We start from the raw sequence: 11,675 nt of genomic DNA, 5'->3' as shown, positions 1-11,675 counted from the left end.
GGGATTGCTGCTTCCATTTAGCTAATAACCTCTTTAGATCATATCTATCATTGCAAGCTAAAATAGCTCTACTAGCTTCTTCATCCATAACGTAACCCTCAGGAACAACATGCAATTCATATTTATTCGGGGGAGAGTCTTCATGTCACTTCCATCAATATTATCAGTTTCAATAATTTCATTCTCTCTAGCCCTAGCAAGTTTTTCAATAAGAAATTCACCAAGTGACATAGTAGTATCAAGCATAGAAGTAGTTTCATCATAAGTATCATGCATAGTAGAAGTGGCATCATCAATAATATACGACATATCAGAATCAATAGCTGAAGCAGGTTTAGGTGTCGCAAGCTTACTCAAAACAGAAGGTGAATTAAGTGCAGAGCTAGATGGCAAATCCTTACCTCCCCTTGTAGTTGACGGATAAATCTTGGTTTTTGGATCTCTCAAGTTCTTCATAATGATAAGCAGATATAAATCCCAAGTGACTCAAAGAATAGAGCTATGCTCCCAAGAAACGGCGCTAGAAAATAGTTTTCCTAACCCACAAGTATAGGGGATCGCAATAGTTTTCGAGGGTAGAGTATTCGACCCAAATTTATTGATTCGACACAAGGGGAGCCAAAGAATATTATCAAGTATTAGCAGCTGAGTTGTCAATTCAAACACACATGGAAACTTAATATCTGCAGCAAAGTATTTAGTAGCAAAGTAATATGATAGTAGTGGTAACGGTAGCAAAAGGTAATGATAACGAAAGTAATGTTTTTGGTATTTTGTAGTGATTGTAACAATACCAGCGGGAAAGTAAATAAGCGAAGAACAATATATGGAAAGCTCATAGGCAATGGATCGGTGATAGAGAATTATGTCGGATGTGGTTCATCATGTAACAACCATAACCTAGGGTGACACAGAACTAGCTCCAATTCATCAGTGTAATGTAGGCATGTATTCCGAATATAGTCATACGTGCTTATGGAAAAGAACTTGCATGACATCTTTTGTCCTACCCTCCCGTGGCAACGGGGTCCTAGCGGAAACTAAGGGATATTAAGGCCTCCTTTTAATAGAGTACCGGACCAAAGCATTAACAAAGATGACTATTGTCACTTCGGGGTTGCCGGATCATAACACATAGTAGGTGACTATAGACTTGCAAGATAGGATCAAGAACTCACATATATTCATCAAAACATAATAGGTTCAGATCTGAAATCATGGCACTCGGGCTCCAGTTACAAGCATTAAGCATAGCAAAGTCATAGCAACATCAATCTCAAAACATAGTGGATACTAGGGATCAAACCCTAACAAAACTAACTCGATTACATGATAAATCTCATCCAACCCATCACCGTCCAGCGAGCCTACGATGGAATTACTCACGCACGGCGGTGAGCATCATGAAATTGCTGATGGAGGAAGGTTGATGATGACGATGGCGACGGATATCCCCTCTCCGGAGCCCCAAACGGACTCCACATCAGCCCTCCCGAGAGGTTTTAGGGCTTGGCGGCGGCTCCGTATCGTAAAACGCGATGAATCCTTCTCTCTGATTTTTCTCTCTCCGAAAGTGAATATATAGAGTTGGAGTTGAGGTCGAAGGAGCTCCAGGGGGCCCACGAGGTAGGGGGGCACGCCCAGGGGGGTAGGCGTGCTCCCACCCTTGTGGCTAGGGTGTGGGCCCCCTGGTCTTGATCTTTTGCCAGTAATTTTTATTATTTCCAAAAATAGTGTCCATGAACTTTCAGGTCATTCTGAGAATTTTTGTTTCTGTACATAAATAACACCATGGCAATTCTACTGAAAACAGCGTCAGTCCGGGTTAGTTTCATTCAAATCATGCAAGTTAGAGTCCAAAACAAGGGCAAAAGTGTTTGGAAAAGTAGATATGATGGAGACGTGTCAGGGGCCAGGCATGCCCCCACCCTCATGGGCCCCTGCAGCTCCACCGACCTACTTCTTTTGCCCATATATACTCTTATACCCTGAAACCTTTGGGGAGAGCAAGGAAATAACTTTTCCGCCGCCGCAACCTTCTGTACCCATGAGATCCCATCTTGGGGCCTTTTCCGGCGATCTGCCGAAGGGGGATTTGATCACGAAGGGCTTCTACATCAATATCATAGCCTCTGTGATGATGTGTGAGCAGTTTACCACACACCTTTGGGTCCATAGTTATTAGCTTGATGGCTTCTTCTCTCTCTTTGGATCTCAATACAAAGTTCTCTTTGATCTTCTTGGAGATCTATTCAATGTAACGCTTTTTGCGGTGTGTTTGCTGATACGTCTCCATCTTATCTACTTTTCCAAACACTTTTGCCCTTGTTTTGGACTCTAACTTTCATGATTTGAATGGAACTAACCCGGACTGACGTTGTTTTCAGCAGAATTGCCATGGTGTTATTTATGTGCAGAAACAAAAGTTCTCGGGATGACCTGAAACTCCACGGAGATTATTTTTGGAAATAATAAAAAAATAATGACAAAGAATCAAGGCCACGGGGCCCACAACCTAGCCACGAGGGTGGGGGCGCGCCCCCTACCTCGTGGGCCCCCTGGAGCTCCTCCGACCTCAACTCCAACTCTATATATTCGTGTTCGGAGAGAAAACAAATCAGAGAGAAGGATTCATCGCGTTTTACGATACGGAGCCGCCGCCAAGCCCTAAGCTGTCTCGGGAGGGCTGATCTGGAGTCTGTTCGGGGCTCCAGAGAGGGGAATCCGTCGCCATCATCATCATCAACGATCCTCCATCACCAATTTCATGATGCTCACCATCGTGTGTGAGTAATTCCATCGTAGGCTTGCTGGACGGTGATGGGTTGGAAGAGATTTATCATGGAATCGAGTTACTTTTGTTAGGGTTTGATCCCTAGTATCCACTATGTTCTGAGATTGATGTTGCTATGACTTTGCTATGCTTAATGCTTGTCACTAGGGCCCGAGTGCCATGATTTTAGATCTGAACCTATTATTTTTTCATCAATATATGAGAGTTCTTGATCCTATCTTGCGAGTCTATAGTCACCTACTATTTTTTATGATCCGACAACCCCGAAGTGACAATAATCGGGACCACTCCCGGTGATGACCGTAGTTTGAGGAGTTCATGATTTCACTATGTGTGAATGCTTTGGTCCGGTACTCTATTAAAAGGAGGCCTTAATATCCCTTAGTTTCCACTATGACCCCGCTTCCATGGGAGGGTAGGACAAAAGATATCATGCAAGTTCTTTTCCATAAGCACGTATTACTATATTCGGAATACATGCCTACATTTCATTGATGAATTGGAGCTAGTTCTGTGTCACCCTATGTTTATGACTGCTACATGATGAACCACATCCGGCATAATTCTCCATCACTGATCCATTGCCTACGAGCTTTCCATATATTGTTCTTCACTTATTTACTTTAACGTTGCTATTTTTATCATCACTACAAAACCCCAAAAATTATTACTTTTGCTATCGTTAACTTTTTCTACCGTTACCACTACTATCATATTACTTTGCTACTAAACACTTTGCTGCAGATACAAAGTTTCCAGGTGTGGTTGAATTGACAACTCAGCTGCTAATAGTTGAGAATATTCTTTGGCTCCCCTTGTGTCGAATCAATAAATTTGGGTTGAATACTCTACCCTCGAAAACTGTTGTGATCCCCTATACTTGTGGGTTATCAAGACTATTTTCTGGCGCCGTTGCCGGGGAGCATAGCTCTATTCTTTGAGTCCCTTGGGATTTATATCTGCTTATCATTATGAAGAACTTGACAGATCCAAAAACCAAGATTTATCCCTCAACTACGAGGGGAGGTAAGGAACTGCCATCTAGCTCTGCACTTGATTCACCTTCTGTTTTGAGTAAGCTTGCGACACCTAGACCTGCTTCTACTATTAATTCTGATATGTCGCATATTATTGATGATTCCACTTCTGCTATGCATGATAATTATGATGAAACTACTTCTATGCTTGATACTACTATGCCACTTGGTGAATTTCTTGATGAACAACTTGCTAGGGCTAGAGAGAATGAACTTATTAAAATTGATAATATTGATGTAAGTAATGATGAAGGCTCTCCTAATAAATATGAATTACCTGTTGTGCCTCAGGGCTATGTTATGGATGAAGAAACTAAAAGAGACTTTCTTCCTTGCAATGATAGAAGTGATCTTAAGAAATTATTAGCTAAGCTTAAGCAAAAAACTTTCAATGCTAGAATGAAATATGATCCTGCTTATGCTACTTCACCTATCTTTGTTATTGATAAGGATTATGAATTCTCTATTGATCCTGATAATTACTTTGGTTGAATCTGATCCTTTCTATGGTTATGAATTTGAAACTGTTGTGGCACATCTTACTAAATTAAATGATATAGCCACCCTGCTCACTAATGATGAGAGAACTCGCTACTTTTATATCCTTAAAATATTTCTGTTCTCATTAAAGGGTGATGCTAAGATATGGTTTAATTCTCTTGATCCTGTTTGTGTGCCTAGTCCCTAGGATATGATTTATTACTTCTCTGCTAAATACTTCCCTGCTCATAAGAAACAAGCTGCTATAAGGGATATATATAGTTTTGTGCAAATTGAAGAAGAGAGTCTCCCACAAGCTTGGGGGAGGCTTCTCCAATTACTTAACACTTTGCCTGATCATCCTCTTAAGAAAAATGAAATACTTGATATCTTTTATAATGGACTAAGCGATGCTACCAGAGATTACCTGGATAGTTGTAATGGTTCTGTTTTCAGGGAAAGAACACAGGATGAAGCTGAAATTCTATTGAATAATATGTTGACTAATGAAAATAATTGGACACTTCCTGAGCCCACTCCTCAGCCTATTCCTAAACCAACTCTGAAGAAAAGGGGTGTTCTATTTCTCAGTCCTGAAGATATGCAAGAGGCAAGGAAATCTATGAAAGAAAAGGGTATTAAACCTGAAGATGTTAAGAATTTACCTCCTATTGAAGAAATACATGGTCATAATTTACCGCCTATTGAAGAATATATGGTTTTAATCCATCACCTATTGAAGAAACACAAGGTCTTGATAACCCGATATAGGTAGTAAAGGTAAATTCTCTCTATAGATATGATAAAGCTAAAATCCCTCCTACTAAGTTTGCTAGCCAATGTTTGGATGAGTTTGATAACTTTATGGTTAAGCAAGAAGACTTCAATGCTTATTTTGGTAGACAATTGAAACAAAGTGCTGATATGATTGAACACTTGGGTGATTACATGTCTAGAGTGAAAGGTGACCATAAACTCATTAGTAAATATGCTTCTATGGTTACCACTCAAGTAGAACAAGTACTTAAAGCTCAGAATGATTTGCTCAGTGAATTAAATAGTAAGAAAAATGATAATGTTGTTAGAGTCATGACTAGAGGTGGTAAAATGACCCAGGAACCTTTGTATCCTGAGGGCCATCCTAAGAGAATTGAGCAAGATTCTAAGAGAAATAATATAGAGGCACCTAGCCCTTCGAAAAGGAAGAAAAAGAAAAATGATAGGACTTAGCATTCTTCGAGTGAACATATTGCTGAACCACCTGAGAATCCCAATGATATTTCTATTTCTGATGCTGAAACACAATCTGGTAATGAACATGAAACTAGTGATAATGTTAATGATAATGTTCATGTTGATGCTAACCAAGCAATGATAATGATGTAGAAGCTGAACCTGCTGTTGATCTTGATAACCCACAATCAAAGAATCACCGTTATGATAAAAGAGACTTCTTTGCTAGGAAACACGGTAAGGAAAGAGAGCATTGGGTTCAGAAACCCATGCCTTTTCCTCCTAAGCCATCCAAGAAAAAGCATGATGAGGATTTGAGAACTTTGCTGAAATGATTCACTACAACAAAATTGACATACTGTGATGAAAATCCTCATGACGATGGTGGACAATGTCACTGATTACTGCAAATCAGTGACGATAAACGTCACTTAATTACCTCGGCCTCTAAGCACACCCGACTACCAATTTCTGTGACAGTTTGGTATTTTCATGACGGACTTGCCAATGTCACCAAACACTACTAATGTGTGATGAACAATTTTTTTGTCATGTAATGTCTAGAACTATGACCCGCCATAGCTAGTTCACGGATTATTGAGAGGTAGGAGCCATGCGTCAGTTTGGGTAGTGGTAATCTTCATAATTTTTTCATATGCTAATAAGGGTTGTAACTATTTTGCTCTATCTAATATAAGTAGGTAGTGGCCATGGAAATACTTATATTTATTGTTTTTTGTAAACTGAAAACCTTGTTTTGTTCTCCCATTTTCCTGAGATGGTTATTTTGTTTTTTCTACTATAATGGTAGTGCATCGGCGAAAAGTTTAATTGGACATTTGTGATCTGCTGTTGTTTATCTCAAAATAAAATGGAAACTGTGCGGGCAATGGAAAAAAATTAACACCATTATCTTGTTATTATCTATAGAATAAATAGGTAGTGGCTGTTTTGAAAAGTTCAACTGGGCGTTCGTGAGCTAATGTTGTTTTGCTCTATATCAAAAGTTAAAATGGAAAGACGAGAGTAGATGGAAAATCTTTTTTATCTTATCTACAAACAGGTAGTTGTTGGGCAAAAAACTTGAATGGGGTGCTTGCGAGGTGATGTTGTTTCGTTCAATCTAAAAAATTAAATGATTTATCTATATAGCGAACCATCCATCTCCGCAACAGATACAAACAATTTCTTTGTCATCTGATCCCAATTGAAATGAAACCATCGGTTCCATCATGGTCGGGATCAATACCGCAGTAACCCGTGTGGGCGAGAAAAACTTATTTAAGGCCATTGTGTACAAGTTTCGGCATACTTATTTACAATTATAAAAAAACTACATGGAAAATACCACATCGTAATGTTTATATAAGATTTACTTTTTATAAAAATCATTTGTTGTTTATTTCAAATTAAATGAATTACATGATATCAAAGTAGAAGCTAAATCCTGAAAATAAACCAGTTCTCCGCAAAAAGAACGTTTTTCCCTTCACCCAAATACTCTTTTCGCTCCATTTCTCTATTTTCCCCCTCATCCACCCTGTGTCCCCACTCGTCAAAGACCCAGGCAAAATTCCTCCTTCTATTTCACCCGCGAAGAGCCACCGCCCACGCCGCATATCTCTTATGCCCCGATTCCACTGGCTCTCTTCTCCCCAAGATTACAGCCCCGATTGGAACGACTGGCGGCGACAGATCGGAGGAGGTCGCCCTACAGGCCAAGCTCGGATCCACGCAAACATCCCGCGCTGCGAGGATCCGGCCCTCTTCTCCCCCCAATTGCAGCGACCAGGGACGCCAACTTGAAGGAGGCCGCCCCGCCGCCGAGCTTGGATCCACCGCATCAACCCACCCAGTGAGCACCCTGTTGTCTTTTCCCCAACGCCTGGCAACGTCTCTTGGTGATTTCCTCATCCTTCCACCCCTTGGCGTTCAATGGTTAGGGTTCATGCGTACTACTACTCATCTCACCCTTCTCTGCAATTAGTTATTTGCCATAGCCTGCGATGGTAAAAAGCCTGAACCTCCTGCTAGATAACTTTACTTATATCCTATTGATTGGTCTGTGTGCAAAACTACACTAGTGAGAATATGGGTTTGCATTTGTTATAGCCTGCTATTGTAAAAAGGGCTGAACCTGAATATATGCTACTGCAGTATAGTTACTATTACTGAAAAGTTCAGTTAGGTATGAGATGCGTGGCCTTAGCTCGGAGATTTCTTTTGCCGCCATGTTCTTGTATGGCTACTCTTGCATTCAGAAGAAAATTATATGTTAACCATCTGATGGTTGTACCCTACTGTAATTATAAACTAGATGCTCTCGGTCGATGTATGGTGTCATAATCAGACGAACATAAACTCATGAACTAAAGTATGCAACATATAAAAGGAGAACTAATTACAAGCTGGAAGCAGTGCATCCTTGTATCCATGTATCTACATGTCGGAATAAACTAGCTTCCTGATGCAGCCACTTTATCTATGCTAAAATGCAAAACTGAATTTTATTTTTGTGGTTCTGATGCCCCATAAATAGTCCTTAACTAGTGCTGTCAAAACTGAATAAATACTAAGACAACACTTGATTTTGACTCGTTAAAGAGATGTTTAGCTCTGTATCAGTGTACTTTTCTCTCCAGTACTAGTTAAAAGAGAACTAAACCTAATCTTTGCAATGCCTCTCCTAATTTAGCTACCCATGATGTTAAGCTTCTGAAGCCCACAAGCATTTTCAGTATGCCCAAAACTTTGATAAAAGCAGATACATTGTAAGCTTCAGTATTCTACTATATTCTCACATACTAAGCTGGGTAAAATCAAGCTGCTCCTACTTTGGAAACATACAACACCATCCATCGAGCCTTAATTGTAAAAGAGTAGTAAACTTTCTGGTTTCTAAACTATGCCAATAGCTACGGTAATAATATTTGTTTCCTGTTTTTTGTTCTGAACATTTTCGTCTTGTTTTTCTTGGCTTGCTGGCTGTTAATTGCTTTGCTTGTTAGATCCCAATGCGTGAGATCATCATTTATATACAATATTAGTGCATCGTGTGCTTGCATCCTAACTTATCTACTTTGTTATATTCATGTAAGCTCCAGGAAGGGGCTTTGAGAGATGAAGAGGAAGCCACCCTTTCTATGTCCAAAGCAATGGTAATATATCGTGTGGACTAACATCTTAAATAATGTGTACATCAGTGTGGATTCACTGGCTTTAATTATTCTTGCTTGTATCATGTGTATGTCACTTTGCACTATAAATATCACAAATAGTTGACTAAAGATTAACTCATGTTGTTCCTCCACTCTTCTAGACAATGTTATCTATGTTCACTGCCTGCCTTTTTGAACTAGGGTTGACATTGAATAAGTCACTATTGACCCACTGCATTCTTTTGCTTGACTTGTTTGACCCAGGTACCTAAAGGTTGTACCATGCCAAAAACGAAAACACAAAACTGAGAAGCTGTCGAGCATCACCAAAAGACTGGATCTAGGTCTTATGTTTCCACTTTCAGCAAAATTCTAAGAATTCCAAATACCTTACTTCTAGTCCTATGTTTATCGCATCTTGTCATTATATATGGAGCAGTACTATTAGATTTTCATATATCTTGTAGAAAAAGGAAAGTGCGATAATCAGAACCCAAGTCTTGAGTTTTTGAAAGAGACACATACGAACAGGAAGACTGACAGCATGAGCGAGCCGACACATCTAGCCTATGTAAGATTTCTTCCTTTATTGTTTCTGACTTGAAATAGATTCTCATATTGATTTAGTGTATCCATCATATGAACTTTGCCTTACTTGAGCATCAATGTTTTCCTTTATACAATAGAATGTGACTGAAAAGAAAAGGGAAACACAATCAGAAGGTGAGTAACCAGTGTGCGACTCAATGATTGTGGCTGAAGTTCTAAAGGAAGAAAGCACCCATAGCACCTTCCTTTCCAGCATGAGTTATGCATCAAGATACGAGAGATTTGGGAGCTTTACTTCATCAGCACAGATTTGAGTTCTATAATAAATAATTGAAAAAAAGGATGGTGAGGTGAGAGATGCGAGGGACAGGTACTTATCTTGTTTCTCGTTGTGTTCTGGTTCTTTCTTTTTTCTTGCTTTTCTGCACCTGCACAGAGCCCTCATGACAGTGAGAAAATGAAAATACAAATATTTGTGAATAAGACATTCGTTTTCAGTTCTTGTAACAAACTAAGGAGTGCTTTATGTATGGTTTGATCCAAATCCAATAATCCGAAGTAACATAAAAAATAATAAATGTTTGTAATGAGAAATACATGGTTTGTTGCATGGTTTTTGTTGCTGCAACACAAAGGCATGAGAATAAGGTTGTAATGTATGGTTTCTAATCCTGAAATCCAGTATAATTTCTTGATTTGTTTATGTGCTTGATTTTTAGCAGAACGATATAGGCTGGTTTAGTTTGATCTAAAAAACTGTTGTCCAAGCATAGTTGCTTCTTGCCTGGGTTGCTGACTTGATATCTTATTGGTGATGCTTGATGTTTCTCAAAATGATAAATGAAATTTATCTCTTGGTTGTGCATGTTTTTAACCATTATCAGTTATTTTTGGATTTACTGTTCCATTTGCCAATTCGAATGTTTGCACTCACATTTAATAATGTACCTCTCTATTTTACATTCATATTTTGATAGATTGTAAGCTTCTTAGTGGTACTCTTGTACCTTGTTATCTTGTCTATTTTCATCTCATCGGGATGCAACGTTGTTGTGTTTTGCCGATTTATAGGCACCGATCAGAGTTAGTGGTGAGACTTGAAGCACAAGCAAAGAGCATTGGAAGAGATGCGGAGGAAGAAACACGAAGAATTCGAATATGTGAAGAAGATCCGGCAAGAGAAGAATGAAGCCTGGAAAAAGGATTAACAAGAGACGAATAACCTGATTGGTTTTCTCTTAAGTGCTCAAGCAACTTAGCAGTCCCAATCCACACCTAATGGTGCATGAAGGCCATCCTTTTGCGATGGAAAGATAGTTGTTGCATCATATATTGCAATCATCAGGATAGCACATGTGGTCTTTACTTATCTAAATATTGCTTTTTAACTTGTCTATTGTTGTCTCAAACTCGTGAGCTAGTGTTACTTTTTACTATCATTTATGTTGAGAGGACGGTTGAGCTGAGATGATGAAGTATATAATATTGTAAATTTATGATGTGATTTGGATCTTAACTTATTTATATAATGTGGTATGAATTAAATACTTATTGTGATGTACATTTTAAATATAGTGGACTTGATAATTTGTCTTGATTTACATTCAAAATAAATTAAATATATGTGGCGTCATCTTCATTGATAATGAAAGTAATGATGCTAGCAATGGGATAGTCTACTCGGGCACTAGACGTGTCATGAATTCAGTGACGTTGCTACATCACTGAATATATGGTACAATATGGCATATTTTCTCGTAGCATGTGACATTAGTTGACTGTCACGGAACTAACAACTTGATGACGTTCTAGAGAACGTCACTAAAGGTCCCATCTTCAGTGACGTTATTTTGCACGCGCCGTCACTAGGAGTAATCTGTGACGGGGATTCCATGACGATCCTCATGACGCCCATAAAATGTCACTTGGGGGTAATTTGTGACGTTGTTAGCTATTCGTTGACATTTTTTGTCTCGTCACAGTAGGCCCGATCTCTTGTGGTGATTAGACCTATCTTCTTGCGTATGCGTTTGACTGATATGCTTAAAATGAATCCTTATGCTAAGTACATGAAAGATATTGTTACTAATAAAAGAAAAATTCCAGAAGATGAAATTTCCACCATGCTTGCTAATTATACTTTTAAGGGTGGAATACGAAAGAAACTTGGAGATCAAGGAGTACCCCTATACCATGCTCCATTAAAAGAAACTATGTTAAAACTGCTTTATGTGATCTTGGAGCCGGTGTTAGTGTTATGCCTCTCTCTTTATATCGTAGACTTGATTTGAACAAGTTGACACCTACTAAAATATCTTTGCAAATGGCTGATAAATCAACTGCTATACATGTCGGTATTTGTGAGGATGTGCCTGTTGTGGTTGCAAACGTTACTATTTTAACGGACTTTGCTATTCTTGATAT

The 11,675-nt window shown here is 39.0% G+C and overlaps 1 long non-coding RNA gene across 1 annotated transcript; it reads left to right on the top strand.

Moving 5' to 3' along the window:
* The first annotated feature begins 7,173 nt into the window (after positions 1 to 7,173).
* LOC125548047 lies at positions 7,174 to 10,721 on the top strand. Its single transcript, XR_007300882.1, has 5 exons — positions 7,174 to 7,399; positions 8,643 to 8,702; positions 8,967 to 9,273; positions 9,389 to 9,621; positions 10,323 to 10,721. It is a non-coding gene; the product is annotated as an uncharacterized LOC125548047 (long non-coding RNA).
* Positions 10,722 to 11,675: the final 954 nt, after the last annotated feature.

Source organism: Triticum urartu, chromosome 3, assembly GCF_003073215.2.
Source record: "Triticum urartu cultivar G1812 chromosome 3, Tu2.1, whole genome shotgun sequence".
NCBI classification, from domain to species: Eukaryota; Viridiplantae; Streptophyta; class Magnoliopsida; order Poales; family Poaceae; genus Triticum; species Triticum urartu.
This window is presented reverse-complemented; position numbering and strand designations above follow the sequence as displayed.